Source organism: Brachyhypopomus gauderio, unplaced genomic scaffold (assembly GCF_052324685.1).
Source record: "Brachyhypopomus gauderio isolate BG-103 unplaced genomic scaffold, BGAUD_0.2 sc34, whole genome shotgun sequence".
Taxonomy (NCBI): domain Eukaryota; kingdom Metazoa; phylum Chordata; class Actinopteri; order Gymnotiformes; family Hypopomidae; genus Brachyhypopomus; species Brachyhypopomus gauderio.
The window spans coordinates 4,093,208-4,110,367 of NW_027506866.1; positions in this window are offsets into that span (position 1 = coordinate 4,093,208).

The window sequence follows — 17,160 nt, forward strand, 5'->3', positions numbered from 1 at the left end:
GGCTTATACATGATCTCGTACTCATATGCTCTCAAGGTCACGGCCCATCATTGGATGCGAGGGGATGCCATCTGTGGCACTGCTTTCATCTCGTTGAAGAGTGACAGTAGGGGTTTGTGGTCAGTGCAAATGACAAACTTCCTCCCGTATAAGTACTTGTGAAACCGCTGTATGCCAAACATCACCGCCAGTCTTTCTTTGTCAAGTTGTGAGTAGTTTGCTTCCACCGCTGTGAGTGTTCTTGACATGAAGCCGATCGGTCGCTCTTGGCCTTCTGGCATGCGATGTGACATCACCACCCCTACCCCATAAGGCAATGCATCACAGGACAGGACCAAATCCTTCTGGCCGTCGTAATGTACCAACACTTCCAATGACTGCATGAGTCTTTTAGACTTCTCAAATGCTCTCTCTTGCTCCTCCTGCCAGGGCCACTTGGACTCTTTACGTAGCAGCTTGTCCAAGGGAGCTAACAGTGTTAACAGGTTTGGCAAGAACCTGTTGTAGTAGTTGAGGAGGCCTAAGTAAGCTCTCAGCTCTGTGATGTTGTTTGGGGTGGGTGCTTACTGTATGGCATTTACCTTGTTCGGCAGAGGGTGGAGCCCCGAGGCGTCCACGGTGTGCCCCAGGAACTCTGCTTCCCTCTCCAGGAAAGCATACTTGTTGCACTTGAATCGAAGGCCTGCCTCTCTTAGCCGCTGAAGGACAGCATTCAGTGTCTCCAAGTGCTCGTGGTCATTCCGCCCCGTCAAGAGGATGTCATCAAGGTACACTGCCACCTTGGGGATGCCTGCCACCACCCCTTCCATCATCCGCTGAAAGATGGCTGGGCTGGATGACACGCCGGATGGTAAGAGCCCTTTGTGTGTGTTAATGGTGACATAAGGCTTTGAGGCCTCATCGAGCGTGACTTGTTGGTAAGCGTGACTGAGGTCCAGCTTTGTGAACTTCTCCCCTCCCGTCAGCTTCTCGAATAAGTCCTCCAACTTTGGTATTGGATACTGCTCAAGCTTGGAGACTAAGTTTATTGTGAGCTTGTAGTCACCACAAATGCGCACTGAATTGTCAGGCTTTAGCACTGAAACTTTGGTGCCACATCCTCGTTGATGTAGATTTTGGCTGGCGGACCTGTCCAGGTCCCGTGCTCCTCCTTGAACACCTCTTCATTCTACTTAAGCACATTCTGCACAGTTAATTGGGGCTGGTATAGTTTATTGACATACACAATTCATGTCTAACTCCCTGAGCCATGCATGACCTAGCAGGTTTGGTCTGGTGCCTGCTACCACACCAACTGGTAAGTCCTTGGCTTTGTTTTGGTATGTTACGGTTACATTGGCTGTCCCTAGGGTTGTGACTTTTTCACCTGTGTATGTTTTCAGGGTAATTGAGCTTTCTCCCTGCATCAGCGAACCAATTTGCCTCAAAGAAGTTTCCCAACACCTCGCAATATTCCTTCCAACTCTGAGTTTGACTGTTGAAAGAAGTTAGGCTTCCTACCATTCCTGTAGCCATTCCCATGCTACTGGCAGACTAGCAGCTCCCACATTGTTAGCCTCGATAGTGCTAGCTTCTGTATCCACTCGAGCCATTTCTGGGTCCTCAGGGTCTGACATTCGCTGTAACACTCAAGTTGCGGTTGTCATCACTAACAGCGTATTCCAGGTTCACAGATTTCCTCGTCGCCAAATGTAGTATCCTTGTTAGTATAAGGAAGGACGCGGACACCATAGTGAATGAATGGTTGCCGTTTACTTGAACATAGCATTCGTCATGACAGGTGAGCCCCAAGTCCCTTTCTAGAACACTCCCCGTAAACTCCCAGAGTAGGTTACTCAAAAGGTAGGCTTCCACCTGGTGGACATTTTATGTTCTGCACTCCTATTTACTACACTGCATTATGCATAATATGCAAGAAAAAGGACAAGTGTAACGTGGCTCGCGCCACGGAGTGAGGAGACGGACACAATCGCTGAGAAGAGCGAGATTTATTAAAGGAGTTACCATCATCGTCGTCGCTTAGCCAGGCAGGGTCAATAACAGGAGGGCAGTCCATAAAACAGGCAAACATGGGCATTACGAAGACAGGGTACACGAGTAACAGGCAGGAAACACTAACACGGTCAGGTACAACGAAACAGCAGAGAACAGTCAAAACCACAGATCAAAATACCAGACAAAGGACAAGGGAGACTCAGGGGCTTATATACAAGGGACTGAAAATGAGGGACAGGTGTGAACAATAATACAGGGGCGTGGTAACAAATGAGGAATCACGAAGACAAACGAGCTGGGCGGGATAAACAGGTAGGGAACACAGACATGAGGGAACCCAGAGTGACAGCTACGAGAGGGGGCGTTGCCCTACGTGACAGAACCCCCCCTCAAAGCGTGCCACTCCGGGGCACGCAAGGGCAGACAGGACAGGGACAGTGGACACAGGACAGACCGGAGGAACAGACAGGGGGAAAGCAGGGCACGGAGACTGGGGCTCGGCAGGGACAGGGGGACCAGAGACGGGCCAGGAGCCGGGCCGGGGCATGGCAACACAGGCAGGGACCGGGTGAGGCACGGGAGGAGGACTGGACAGGACAGGACTGGGGACAGACACGGGAGTCGGGCCAGGGGACAGGGCAGAGGAGAACACAGAGGCAAAGACAGCATGAACAACAGAGACAGGCACAGGTACAAGGTGGGTCACAACTTGGGGAACAGACATGGGGACGGGGACAGAGACTACACCACAGGAAACAGACACGGGAACAGGAACACAGACCTTGACAGACACAACCACGGGGACAGGGACCAAAACAAAACCAGGGACAGGACCAGGGAGCAGGGGGAACACGGGCAACGGAACATAAGAGGCACAGGGTGGAGCAGGGGGAACACGAAGTCCATGCCCAACAGAGGGCAGCACAGTCTCAGCGGGAACCGGCGGGGTCCGCTGGCGGGCAGCGGGAACCGGCGGGGTCCGCTGGCGGGCAGCGGGAACAGGCGGGGTCCGCTGGCGGGCATCACAGTCCTGATAAGGGGAGACACAGGCTTCCACTTAACATAACCCCTCCTACCAACACAGATTGAATAGACATGAGTAGGGTTGCAACGGTATGAGATTTTCACGGTATGATAACCGTCTCAGAAAATACCGCGGTATCACGGTTATCACGGTATCACAGTTAGTTTGTATATTATTAAAAGATACACTGACCCTTAAAGAAATTACAAGTTTTTTTTTGTTCAATTAACTATTTATTGTAGAAACCTGCAACTATTGTATACAAAATGTCTCATTTAAAAAAAAAAAGCTGTAAACTTGTTTATATAAATACTGCAAAATTAGAGAAACCTAAATCATGGATTTCAGTACAATTATTTAAGTTTAAATTATTTAATATCTGATAAACTCAGCCTGGGTCAGTGTCTGATCAACAACTGTTGTAAACGTCCGTTGTACTGCCACCAGATACTGCAGAAAGAGAGGATTTATTTCTGACATCATCACAATAGAGATTTCTATTTTAAGGCTTTCACACCGAGTCTGGTTTTAACATGTGAAAAACATGCACGTTAGAATTTGAAAATGAACGCATGTAAATTAATGGCGTCTTTCACATCCAGTGAAAGCAAGGACCATAAAAAGCTAGGTTTATTCTTTTCACTAGTGACCGTAGCGCGCGACTCCGCACAGTTCTCTCGTATCACGTTAACAAATACGAGCCTCTTGTAATTCCAGGACGAAACATGAGAGAATGTGAAGACGTTAAGATTGGGCGTTTTGAAAATAAACAACCATTAAATAATGTGATAAAAAGCGAATTATTTCGAGTATATGTATAAATATTTAACTTTATTAAGTTTAACGTGCTGGGAAATATTGAAATGGACCTTTAAAGTGACGTACAAGTGATTTAATTCCACCTTGTAAAGGTGTATGAACCCTGCAAACATGACTTTGTTCATTGCGCTGAGGCGCGGCGCGCGCAGTTACAAAATTCGAGAGGTGCACGACCTCGCTAATCGACAGCGCGTGAGACCCTCGCGCACGGGCGGAGCCACCGCGATTACGTCATTTTCGCCGCTGACATTAGTTTAGCTTTTTTGTTTTTGTTAAAAAATTTGTTAAGTCTGATACACTTTCTGCCATTCTCACCGCTGTGTGCTGAGTAGCTGAACCGGAGCGGAGTTGCGCATGCACGGGTCAGTTTCTCCGCTGGCTTGCTTTTTACCGGTAATAAGCAAATGCACACGGTATGATAACCGTGCATTTTAATACCGTGGTATACCGTGAAACCGGTTACCGCTGCAACCCTAGACATGAGTGAATAATTTATTTGCTTATATTCTTGTAATTGTTTAGATGTCAATTGTCAAACTGTAAGTAGATAGAATAAAATTGGATAAATTATATTATATATATTTGTTTTACGAATATTTTAGGCCCTCTGAGAGGGTGTAGAGGGCCCTGACGGTTCTCCACTGTAATAACCTAATGTTTACCCAGTTAGCTTGGTATTGACTGGATATTTTTTAAAAGGAGAGCCATTTAATATGTTTTGGCCTCTACATTCCAATAAAAATAAGCTGTAACGTGTAGTATTTTAAGCTATTAGGCTAATTTGGTACACATTACAAGCTAATAAATTTGAGAAGCCTAATTACTATTCTAAATAGATATCCATGTTCATCTACAGGTTTTCTGAATTCTGTAAGGCAAAAAAAGTGGGAAGTGGAGAGGGACAGAGCAGCATTGACTCTTTTCTGACAAAAGGAGTGCAAGTGTACAGCCAGGGACATCCCAGACATAAGGCCATCACTGAGTCAATAATCCACAACCTGATTATTTCTTGCAACCTCCCCTTGTCTTTGATTGACAAGCCCAGCTTTAAACATTTTATGACAGTGGTGTCATGGTACGGCGGCCCCCTACTGGTCGCCCGCGTCCACAGCAGCAGCTCGTCCTGTGGGTGTGGTGTTGTGTTCGTCCCTCAGGTGGGCGGAGCCCGCGATCCGTCTCACCTGAGGGTCGTTTGTTTGTCTATATATGTCTTGTCTTTGTACCAGTTGACCGCTGGTTATTATATCCTTAATTCGGATCAGTTCACGGGTTTTGGTTTGCGCACTTTACATATTAAACCATCTTTTTTCCCTGAGACTTGGCGTGATCGCTTCCATTTATTTTCGCTCACCCTACCCGTCACAAGTGGTAGAGGAGAAATATTGCCCACCAAGTCGCAGCACAATAACCAGGTGTCTAAGTGAGTTTGCAGCAGACAAAATGTCCAAGATAAAATACAAGTTAGAGAAGATAGACACTGTTTCTGTGACCATGGATATCTGGACTGACAGGAGCATGCGTGGCTTTTTAGGTATAACATCTCATTTTATGGAACTTGAGAAGAATGGCCCAAGACTACAGTCAGTCCTTTTAAGTTGTGAGCGTTTCACAGGGTCACACACTGGACAAAGGATAAGTGAAAAGTTTGAAGAGATATGTGACAACTTTAACATAAAACACAAATTAGATTACATCATCTCTGATAATGCTGCTAATATGAAAAAAGCTTTCACAGTTTGTTTCCCCTCTACTGTGACTGATGGTGAAGATGGTGACAATGATGTGGAAAATGGCAACTTATGGGAGGAAATGAGTGAAGAGTTCCAGGATGATGTAGAATCCATCCAGAGAAGTTGCCGGCAGCAGCGCTTACAGTGTTTTGCACATTCCCTGCAACTTGTTGTGCAAGATGGACTGAAAGAAACAAAACACGGTGGGCAACACGGTGGCTTGGTGGTTAGCACGTTTGCCTCTCAGCACTGTGGTCTTGGGTTCAAGTCCCTATCTGAGTGGAGTTTCCATGTTCTCCTTGTGTTTGTGTGGGTTTCCTCTGGGATCTCCGGTTTCCTCCCACAGTCCAAAAACATGGAGTTTAGGTAAATTGGCAGTCAACAAAATTCTCCCTGAGTGTGTGTGCTTGTATGCCCACCAGTGGTGGATGGTGCTCTGCCACTAGGGTCTGTCCTCTCTCCCCTTCCTGCACCCCATTCAGTCCCCCAGGGGGCTGTGGCTTCCAGTAGAGAGTACGCTGTGCGCAATTGGCTGCCGCTTCTTGCCGGTGTGTGATTGATTGTCTGTGACTTGTACAGTTGTGATCAAATTTATTCAACCCCCAATGCTGCGAAGGGTTTTATGGAATTCAGTGTACATTTGTAATTGTGTTCATAATGAAATCTTACAAGGACTTGTTAAAGAACTAAATGCAACTAAGATAGCATCAATTTTTTTTGTCATAAAGTATTAAATGGCCTTTTTGTGATTTCTTCATTGACACAATTATTCAACCCCTTTACGACTACCACTCCTAAGAACAGAGGTTCATTCCAGTGTTTTCCATCAGGTATTGAAAACATCTGTGGATGTCAACGAGCAGCAATCAAGCATGATAAGCACCAATTAGGCAGATTTAAAAGGACTGTGATACTCAGCTCCTTCTAGACATCTACTGGTGTGTTTCCAAGCATGGTGAAGGCAAGAGAATGGTCCCAGAAGACAAGAGAAGAGGTTATTGCTCTTCACAAGAATGGCAATGGATATAAAAAGATTGCGAAGTTGTTAAATATTCCAAGAGACACTATCGGAAGTATCATTCGCAAGTTCAAGTTAAAGGGCACAGTGGAAACGTTACCTGGTCGTGGCAGAAAGAAGATCCTGACCGCGACTGCTGTGCGCTACCTGAAGCGTAATGTGGAGAAAAATCCCCGCGTGACTGCTAAGGAACTGAAAAAAGACCTGTCAGATGTGGGCACTGAAGTTTCAGCTCAGACAATAAGGCGCGCACTGCATAACGAAGACCTCCATGCCAGAACGCCCAGACGCACCCCCTTGCTGACTCCAAAGAACAAGAAAAGTCGACTGCAGTATGCCAAAAGTCATGTGGACAAGCCACAAAGGTTTTGGAACAGTGTACTGTGGTCAGATGAAACTAAATTAGAACTGTTTGGGACAATGGACCAGCGCTATGTTTGGAGAAGGAAGAACCAGGCTTATGAACAAAAGAACACCTTGCCTACTGTGAAGCATGGCGGGGGGTCAATTATGCTTTGGGGCTGTTTTGCTTCTAATGGTACAGGAAAGCTTCAACGTGTGCAGGGTACCATGAATTCCCTTCAGTACCAGGAGATCTTGGAGGAAAATGTGATGGAGTCAGTCACAAACCTGCGGCTTGGGAGACGTTGGACCTTCCAACAGGACAATGATCCGAAGCACACATCCAAGTCCACTAGAGCATGGTTGAACATGAAAGGCTGGAACATTCTAGAGTGGCCATCGCAATCACCAGACTTAAATCCAATTGAGAACCTCTGGTGGGACCTAAAGAAGGCAGTTGCAGTGCGCAAGCCTAAGAATGTGACTGAACTGGAGGCTTTTGCCCATGAAGAATGGGCTAAGATACCCATAGGTCGCTGCAAGACACTTGTGTCAAGCTATGCTTCACGCTTGAAAGCTGTCATAACTGGAAAAGGATGTTGTACTAAGTACTAAAAAATAATGTCACTAGGGGGTTGAATAAAACTGATAATGATGTGAGCACAGTAAAGACATTTGTGGTTATTCCATCATAAATATTATGTTATGTTTGTCTAATTTATAAGTGCCTCTTTGATATAATTGTAAATAAGATGACTGAAATGATCAAAATCAATGTCAAACTGGCCAAAACACTTTATTTCAGTGGGTGTTGAATAAATTTGATCACAACTGTACCTGTGTTAAATTGTAAAGCGCCTTGGGAATTTGGAAAGGTGCTATATAAATCGAACATTCATTCATTCAAAATGTATAAACAATGCAATGGCAAAATTGACAAAATTTCTACATGTAGCATGAAGCATTTGAGGCTCAATATGGAGCCAATCACAGCATCCCATCTGCTGTGTCAACAAGATGGAACTCAACACTTCGCCTTGTGGAGGCAGTCACTGATCTGGATCTCCAAAATCTAAACGTTCTGCTGGAAACTCAGGGACATAAAGGGCTGTGCCTGTCAGGTCGAGAATGGAGTCAGCTTAAAGAACTTGTGGAAATTCTGGCCCCTTTTCTTCAAGCTACAGACCTCACACAAGGGGAGAAGGTAGTGACTGTTAGTGCAGCTCTCCCCTGTGTACTGTCTCTTAACAGTCACCTCACCACCATGCTGAATACAACTCGTCATCTGGTCGGTTTCATAAAAGCACTGCAAACATCACTTCATCAGCGTTTTAAAGGGATCTTTGTGAACGTCAGAATGGATGTGCCAGCTCAGCTTGCTGAAGAACTTCCATTTGGAGATAACCTTTACTTAATGTCTGCATTCCTTGATCCATCATTCTGCCTCTTTTGGCTGGAACAAGATGTCTTTGCAACTGATGAAGTCAAGAATGAAGTGAAAGAGATGTTAATAGGTAGGCAGTAAAAATATTTTTTCAATTACACCATATTATGCATTAGTCATAATATTAAAATTATATTCAAGTTTTCTTGTAATTAGTTGTCTGTGCCGTTTGTTACTGTTATAATATTGTATTATATTGTTTATATTGCGCCCTTGTTATTCTTAAATTTGTTTGTGTGTGAAACAGATCAAGTCTTGGCAGAAGCTCGAAAAGTCCCCCTTCCTGACAGCAGCAGTGGAGATGATCATCAAGATGAACCACCTGCAAAGACTCCACGCCTTTTCTCTGGCTATCGAAAGAAAGGCGCCAAAAAAACTACAGTCCATGGCTCTTCTGTAAGGACTGAACTTAATCGCTACATCCAGGCGACTTCTGAAGAAGATGGAGTGGACTGTTTAGACTTCTGGAAAAGGTATTCAACAGTTTTCCCAAGGCTTTATCCTGTGGCTATGAGGGCATCTGCTGTTCCTGCCACCAGTGCACCAGTAGAGAGGGTGTTTAGTCATGGAGGCCTCATAATGCACCCGCACTGAGCCAGGCTAAGTGCAAGTACACTCTCAAACTTGATCTTTTTAAAATGTAATGCGTTAGTTGCATAAATATTTTCCTTGTGTTGGTACACTGAAAGTTCAAATAGATTTTGATCCAGTTCTTTAGGAGACAAAAAGTGAATTCTGTTTTTAATGTTTATTTTATAATCACTTATTTGGTTGCTATTTTCTTTCATATATAATAAAAACAATTTGATTGTTAGAAAGATTTTGATTGAATGTTAGTTTTGTAAGGAAAAATACTCTTTGGTGAAAAATACAGATACAAAATTTATCTGGAAAACGTGTGTGCGTGCTTTTTTAAATTGTATTTTTTCATTTACCAGTTTAAGCTATTATACATCAGAAGTATCATAACAGACCATTACAACTATAAAGTGATTTGCAACTACAGTGTCACTCAAATATTTGGGACTTGACTTGGACTTGAGACCAAAGACTTGAGAATTGACTTGGACTTGAGAACAAAGACTTTAGACTTGACTTGGACTTGCAAAAAATGACTTGTGAGCATCTCTGATATATAAACAATAATTTATCCTATTTTATTTTATCTACTTATAGTTTGACAATCGACATCTAAACAATTACAAAAATATAAGCAAATAAATTATTCAACCGTGTCTATTCAATCTGTGTTGGAAGGTGAGGGGTTAAGTGGAAGCCTGTGAGCCTGTGTCTCCCCCTATCAGGACTGTGATGCCCGCTGTTCGTTTACAGAGGGCCTGGCAGTTATAATTCAGCGCAATACCAGTTTCAAATGACAGTAAAATTGACCAATCATATCCTCCCTCTTAGTGGGCGGGCTTAACTTTATGATAATTTCCGCCCGCTGTCTCGACGCTAGCTGTCGTTAGCACCACTGCTAGCTAGTTTCGATTCAGTTTCCTTTGATGTCCTCGTGCGCGTTGTTTACATATTCCGCTTCCGAGGAACACGGAGCTGTGAACCTTATTTTGTTGGAACCTTATTTTGCTTAAGAAGTTATCTAGTACACATATTATTGGTTATTGCATTTCTAAAGCTGTACTGTCATCTCAATTTTTTTCTTTATTGCAGTTAATTAGGAGAGGAAACTATTTTGTTCAGGGGGGGGATGGGAGCGGGCCCAGGTTTAATGGTCATGTTTCGCTACTGGACCATACTAAAGTATATGATCAAGCTTGCTCTGAAGCACAAGTGTACACAGATTGACTTTGTGATTGATTGACTGGTCCTGATCCTGAAATTAGTATAAAAAATCTGAAAAGATCACGTAGAGCTGGTGGTGGTACACAACAGGTGCAAATTTATGGACAGGACCAGAGAACACCAACACAGTGGAAGAAATTTCTGTCGGATGGAACAAACAAAGAGGCACTGGCAGAATTTCTCTGTGTCATATGACAAGACGCTGATCTCACCAAGGTGGGCAAGGACTTAACCTTGTACATAGCTCATGGAGAACTGTGTCACTGCATGACTGTAACAAATGGTATGCAAACTTTTAATGCTGTTGAGGATCTGATGTGATGGGGAGTGTGACACAAGGTTGTTTTTACATGCACAACATGCTGCACAGGAACATAAGACTGTAGTCATCAAGAGCCCTGATACTGGTGTGGCAGTAATTGCTGTAAGTTTGCAGAGTTTTACCTTGTAGGTTATATTTTTTCATTGGATTTACCAACAGAACAAGAATCATTGACTATGCTGTACTGTGTATGAACATATTTGTCGCTGTATATTGCATTTATTGTAGTGTTTTTATTATTTTATTATTTTATTCATTATTTAAAAAGAAAGGGGGTGCAGTAACGTTTTGATTTATTTCAGCCACCTTGGACCAAAGTCTGTACTTTTTTTGCTGTCTCTGATTACACAGTATCTACTGAAAATTTTGGTATATAAAACACCAGTGTCACGTTGAGGACCCCGGCCCCTCCCTTTTGGGCGTGTGTTTACGTTGTCTACGTCTCCTAGTCTGCGTCTGTGGATCTCCGTGGGTGCAGTTATGTCTTGTGATCATCCGTCTCACCTGTGGCTCATCTTGTAATGACGTGGGACTTATGTGGTTTGTCTACTTAATGTGCATTCGCGCAGTGTCCTGTGCTCATCATTGTCTGAGTCTACACGTTGCCGTGTCTGTTACGTGTTCTATGTGCACTTTATCTGTTTAGTGAAATAAAAGTGACGTCTGTTGGAAAGGAGGATTCCGTGTCTCGTCCTTCGCCCGGCCCGCACGTCACAACCAATGTATACAACATCTTATTGTGTTTATGTTTTATTTTGTGTGGTGTCAATTTCTGAAGTTTAAGAAAAAAATCTGCAAATTTGCAATATTCCATAATGTAAATTCACACTTGACAGATCCCCCAGAAAGTCGCGATGTTGCAATTTGCAACTTCAACGCAACTTCAAGCAAACCCCACGAATTCAGGGCGGTGTTGCAACTTCAGCCAATCACCGCAACTTTCCCGCAAATTTGACCAATCACTGATGTCGTCTTGATGTGATGTTGACAAACTCCTGCCTTACTTCCGTATATACGTTCAAGAGGACCAGACTGAAAGCAGCATGAGTGACGAAAATAACGGCAAAAAGATCGGGAAAAGCAGTATCCCGGTACACTACATGAAAGTGGGGATAAACTGTTTTTATCCGGCCCACGAATTGATTATCTATGGCCCCCTGGATGATATTTAATTACTATTAGAACCGGCCCACAGGCCACAGCTGCCCGCTGGTGTTTTGCACGCACAAACACTACATTCCCCACAATGCAACAGTAGCCCGCGAAGTCACTGTAGCGCACTCAAGCGGCGAGGGTCAGCGTGGCGAAGATGACGTAATTGCAGTGGCTCCGCCCGTGCGCGAGGGCGTCGCACGCTGTCGATTCGCAAGGTCATGCACCTCTTGAATTTTGTAACTGCGCGCACCAATTAAACTTAATTAAGTTAAATATTTATACATATAGTCGAAATCATTCATTCAATGATTGCTTGAAGTGTTAAAACCATGGGTTTTATAAGAAGCATAATACCCATAAATAAATAAATGAGGGTTGCCATCAATCTCGATATAATACTTAATTTGTGTCCATTTTACAGGCCGCCCAGTAACAACTTACGTTCGCTAAACTCCCCCCCGTCAACAATTAATTTTCGCCACCCCCTCCACGTTCAAATCTCACTCCAAGCGATCTTGAAAAGTTGGCAACCCTGAATAAATAGGTAAATAAATAATTAAAATGGACTACTAAATAGAGGAAACCATACAACATTTACTCCCTATTGCAATGTACTCACAAAAAAGCAAAAACACACCGCAACGTCCATCGCAATTTTTTTGAAAAACACCCGCAACATCAAACATTTTAGCCCACAACAATCACAAACAAGGCCCGCGAAATCCTGGTGGGACTGACTTGAGTGTACTGTACTAAAGCATTAAAACTTCTCTTAAATGTTTAGGTACTGTCACGGTAACAGCTCCGGACCCTTCCCTGTGGGCGTGCCGTTACGTTGTCTGCGTGCAGTTATGTCCATGTTTGTACTTCCGTGGGTGTGGGTTGTTTGTGAGCGTGTTCGTGGTCGCACCTGTGCCTTGTCCCGAGATCACGAGGGTACGTGTAAATCACCTATTTAACGTGCGTTCTCGCAGTGTCTTGTGCTCGTCTTTGTCTAAAGCTTCGTGTCTATGTAAGTGTCGTGTGTCCGTGCTTACTGTCCGCATGGAGCTTACACGTCATCTGTCTAATATACGTTCTGTGTTCACTGTATCCGTCGTGGTGCCTGCCTCCTACACCCGACCGTTACAGGTACATGTATAGGTCAGTTTGAGATGTATTTTAGGTTGTGCAAATGGAGATTAATTAAGTTACAAGCAAAACCAGCAGCATAGAAATTTCTTTTTTTTATTCACATATACATTTACATGACACATATACATACACATATATGTAACAAAAAACTGCTGGATATTTTACGGAGAACATTTAACTCAAGGTCAATAACGTTTCTAACGGCATTAGCGATTCTAACGGCAACAAAGTAGCAGCGACCGGACAGTTGTTTGCAAGCGCTAACACAACAAAAACAACAAAATAACGGTGCCGATACATACAACTGACAACAGACAGATAGACGGTTAAGGACAACAACACCCAAAAATGAAAAAAAACGGTTTCCAACGGCCATTCGCTAAGTAGAACTTACTTCCCTACCCAGCTAAGTAGAACTTACTTCCCTACCTACCAAACCATTGAGACTGCAGTCTGTTAACCGTGGCAAATATAGGAATAACAGGGCGATATGTTTTAAAAATCTAATTAAATTAAATTAAATAATCAACATGAAGTTAGCAGCAATATTAAGCTAAGGCTAGGACTTCTAAACATTAGGTCGCTTGCATCAAAAGCTGTGATAGTAAACAAAATAATCTCAGATAACAGACTAAATGCACTCTGTTTAACAGAGACATGGGCTAGAGTAGACGAATGTGTAAGTTTTAATGAAGCAGCTCCTCCTGGAGACAGTTATGTTCTTTAGCCCCGTATCACAGGGCGTGGAGGTGGAGTAGCCACAATATATGACACAGATATAGGTTTTACTGTAAAACCAACCACCTCTATTAACTCATTCGAAGCTTTGATAGGTGAAATAGGCAATAATCTCATAGGCAATAAAACAAAGCTTGTTTGTGACCATCTATCGACCACCGGGTCCTTACTCAGAATTTCTTCAGGAATTTGCTGAGTTTCTTTCGGAATTAGTCCTAACAATTGAAAGATTTGTAATTGTGGGTGATTTCAACATTCATTATGAAAATGAATCAGACCCACTGAAAACCGTGTTCGATTCCATCCTAGACTCGAGTACGTATAGCCCAAAATGTGACAGGACCTACTCACCGCTGTAAACACACCTTAGACTTAATACTTACTTACGGGTTAAACATAGAACATTTGGCAGTCATCCCCCAAAATGACGCCATTTCAGATCATTCCCTACTGATATATGAAATAGCTTTATACGATTTACATCAGATGCGCCATACAAAAACCACACGCACCATCACATCCGACACTGCAGCAACATTTATAAACTTACTACCAGAGCTACCGAACACTATGCCACTGCAGCCCAATGAATTGGAACAGGCAACACAACAGTTTTATTCCACACTCAGCAATACCTTAGACAGTGTAGCTCCAGTTAAAACAAAATTAATTAGGGAGAAAAAGCTTTCTCCATGGTATTGATGACCACACTCGTCTTCTAAAACAGGCAGCTCGAGCAGCGGAGCGCAAATGGAGATCCACCTCACTAGAAGTGTTTAGAATCACATGGAAAGACGCCGTAGTCAAATATAAACATGCCTTAACTAAAAGCTAGAGCCTCATATTATTCGACACTAATAAAAAACAACAAAAATAACCCTAGATTTCTCTTCGCGACTGTATCAAAACTAACAAGAAATATAAATGACACTAGTTCTAATACAGCACTTACACACACTAGTGATGAATTTTTAAACTTTTTTAGTAATAAAATAGATATTATCTGACTACAGAGTCATAATACATCACAGCCTAACCTCCAATCCAACCCCAGTAGTATAGGTATTAGTAACTACGCATCCGAAAATATTACTGAGCTAAATGGCTTCGATCCTATATCGCAAAAAGAGCTCACAACACTAATTAATTCGTCTAAGCCTACATCATGTATATTCGACCCAGTTCCAACCCGTCTATTCAAAGACCTACTCCCAGCTATTGCAGGGCCCTTACTTAATATGATTAACTGTTCCCTTAACCTAGGATATATGCCCAAACAATAAAAATGCGCCCTTGATTAAAAAACAGAATCTCGATCCGCAGATTCTAGCCAACTATAGACCAATTTCTAATCTCCCATTTATCTCTAAAATTCTAGAATAAGCAGTTTACAATCAGTTAAACCATTATCTCCAATCAAATAGTATCCATGAAAAGTTCCAATCAAGATTTAGACCGAACCACAGCACTGAAACAGCTTTACTCAGGGTAATGAATGATTTACTAATATCGTCCGATAATGGGCTCATCTAATTCCTTATACTATTAGATCTTAGCACAGCTTTTGATACTGTAGGCCACAACATTTTGCTGGATCGACTAGAAAACATGGTAGGTATTAAAGGAGTTGCACTCTCCTGGTTTAGATCATATCTGACCGATCGCTTCTAATGTGTAAGTGTTAATAATAAAACATCCAAATCTGTGCAGGTTAAATATGGTGTCCCAAAGGGACAGTCCTAGGACCACTTCTATTTAAACTTTACATGTTACCCTTAGGCGAGATTATGCATAAGCACGACATCAGTTTCCACTCCTACGCAGACAACACCCAACTATATTTATCGACTAAACCCCAAGATTTAGGTGTAAACACTAAAATCAAGAAGTGTGTAGAAGAGATAAAACATTGGATGGTGTGTAACTTTCTAGCACTAAATCCAGATAAAACAGAGCTAATAATAGTTGGGTCTAGGGCAGTGAGAGACAAGATACGTAATGTAGCATTGAATCTACATTCCTTTACTATAACCCCCAGCGCAGAGGTAAAGAACTTAGGTGTCACAATAGACCCAGATCTCTCGATTAATGTGTTCGATTGACACATTAATAATATAACTAGGGTAGCGTTCTTTCACTTCCACAACATTGCTAAAATTAGAAACACATTAAATACCAGTGATGCGGAAAAACTAACCCATGCATTCATATCCTCTCGTCTAGATTATTGCAATAGTCTTCTAGCTGGATGTTCTGGTAAATCGATAAACAAACTCCAGCTGGTTCAGAACGCAGCAGAGCAAGTTTTAACGAAAACTAAAAAATTTGATCACACTGCATGGCTTAGCTCCAGAGTATCTTAGTGAACTTATTGATTCAACCCAGCACGTTCACTTCGTTTGCAGGACGCAGGGTTATTAACTGTTCCTAGGATCAAAAAGATCACAGCAGGTGGAAGAGCCTTTTCTTTTAAAGCTCCACAACTGTGGAATAATCTTCCTGCCTTTATTCGGGACTCAGACACAGTCTCAATGTTTAAAACTTGACTGAAGACTTATCTGTTTAGTTTGGCCTTTGAATAATCTGTTACATATTTACCACATCACATATCAGTCGAGCCTACAATACCAGTATCATCACTCTGACACGGAATGAAAACCTGGTGTTCATCACAAGACATTTACATTGACAATATCAACACCCAGATCTTTCATTCTAGTTACCTTATACTTAGCCTGATTGTGTGATTTGTTTGTGACTTGTGTATTTGTCTGTATAATTTGTTTTTGTGTAATTTGTGTGTTAACGGGCCGCCCAATGGAGGATGGATTCCCTTTTGAGTCTTGGTCCTCCCAAGGTTTCTTCCTATTCCCCACCATCTAGGGAGTTTTTCCTTGCCACTGTCGCCTCTGGCTTGCTCATTAGGGATTTGTACCCATATGATTGTTAAAACTTGTAAATCCTGTAAAGCTGCTTTGTGACAACATGTGTTGTGAAAAGAGCTATACAAACATTTATTTGATTTGAATAAGGGTATTGTCTATTCAAAAACACTTTTAAAAAGTAGTGCCCAGACGTGAGAACGAAAATCACTTTCTAAGCACTTTTTGCTGGTTCACCTTACGGCCTAAATATTTATTTTTATACCTTTGACACTATTTTTATTTATCAGATGCTAGGGGTTTCACCATGTCTGTGACGCTGGAAACATGACGCAACACAGACGCTTGCAGACTTCAAATAAATAAAGGTTTAATGATAATGCGGAATCCAAAGAGAGGTTGAGGGCAGTCCAGGTTCGTACACTAAAGCAATCCAACCGAGCAGAGGTACCAGAGGGCAAATCCAAGAGGGAGAAATACGGGAAACACTAAACAGGTCAAACCAGAGAATCAGATACGAATAAGGCTTGGTACGCTTTCAATAGAATGTCGGCAATACTTCACAACAATGCATAAGCATGACAGGTCTTAAATAGAACTGGCAAATAGGTTGCAGCTGGCTAATACTCCGGGGAGGCGGATCACCGCCTTTGTGGTGGAGCATGCTGGGAAGTGGTGTTCCCCGGGTTGGAGGCCATGACAATGTCCCTGGAGTTGGGCTTTTTGTTTTCGTGATAGAAATATGAGGTATAAT